Raw genomic sequence first — 1247 nt, 5'->3', positions numbered from 1 at the left:
GCTGTTGGCATAGGTCCCAGGCGGGCTCCTGGCTGGGCCCTTGGCTGGCGGGGCCGAGGGGGGCCATCTCGCCCCAGCCAGGCGGGACCTAAGAAGTCAGAACATCACAGTAGATGGAAAACTTCTAGTGTATACAATCCACCCGCTCCTGTGGACCTGCAGGCCCGGATCCCGCGGCCTGATTCCCTTCCAGTGGCGTGTACCAGCCACTTGGCCAGTCAACCCGAATCCCACCTTCTCTCCCTCCTGTGCCGGTTAAGTGTCCGCTTGACCGCTGAGCCTATTTCTCAGTTTATTCTGAACTTGGTGGGTGGGGCAGGGGAGCAGGAGACAATCCCCTCAGGCCCCAATTCTGTGCCCCTCTGGACGCCAGAGGGAGGAGGTGCTTTTCGGGAAACGGAGGGAAGCAGGCGGAACCCAGGGATGCGCTTCCAGCTTCACCCGACACGCTCATCGGCCCCCAACCCTCTGTGGGGCTTGGGCCGTGGGATCCACGGTTGGGTTAGGCCTCGTTTCTTTTTTTCTCTGTTGTGTGATGCTTTGACCCGGGAGAGCCTCCCCTCCCAGGGCCTGGGCTTCCTGAGAGACGGCAAAGCGCACGGGGCAGTCTCTCATCCACCCCCCCAGCCCTGCCAATCCTGCCCCAGCCGCCCCCAGCCCTGCCTCACACAAGCCAACACCTGCCCTGCCTGGCCCCCGGCGGGCACCCCGGGCGGAGCAGGGGCCCCTGCCAGCCCTCGGGATCGTTCAGAGCAGCCATGCCCAGCTGTTCACGGGAACCCTAAGAACAGATCTCCCCTCGCCCTGCGCCACGTGCCCGACAAAGCCAGCTGTGCGCTGACCCCTCTCCGGGCTGTGAGTGTGATAACCTCCCCCCGCCAACCTGGCTCCTGCTTCTCCTGTGTCCACACCAACTCTCCTAACCCACAGCCAACATCACGTCGTAGAGGACAGCCTCTCCAGGAAGCAGTGTCGGGGGGCGGCCCACGGCCTGCTGGCCGAGGGGACAGATGAGGAAAGGGGGGACCGAGGGGTTCATATGCACCTGATGAGTACGAAGAGACCCCCTGGCTTAGAACCGGAGCTGCACGGACCCTCCGGAGCCCCCAGACTCCTCATTCAGACGGGGGACTCCGGCCCTGGGCCTCGCAGGTCGGGCCGGAATCTCCCAGCCCCGGGAGCACATTCCCAGGTAAGGACACCCACCCAGGGCTCTGCTCCTAAGAAAAGACACAAGAACAGCCGTG

Source organism: Balaenoptera acutorostrata, chromosome 21 (genome assembly GCF_949987535.1).
Source record: "Balaenoptera acutorostrata chromosome 21, mBalAcu1.1, whole genome shotgun sequence".
NCBI lineage: Eukaryota > Metazoa > Chordata > Mammalia > Artiodactyla > Balaenopteridae > Balaenoptera > Balaenoptera acutorostrata.
Note: the sequence above shows the minus strand (reverse complement) of the source record.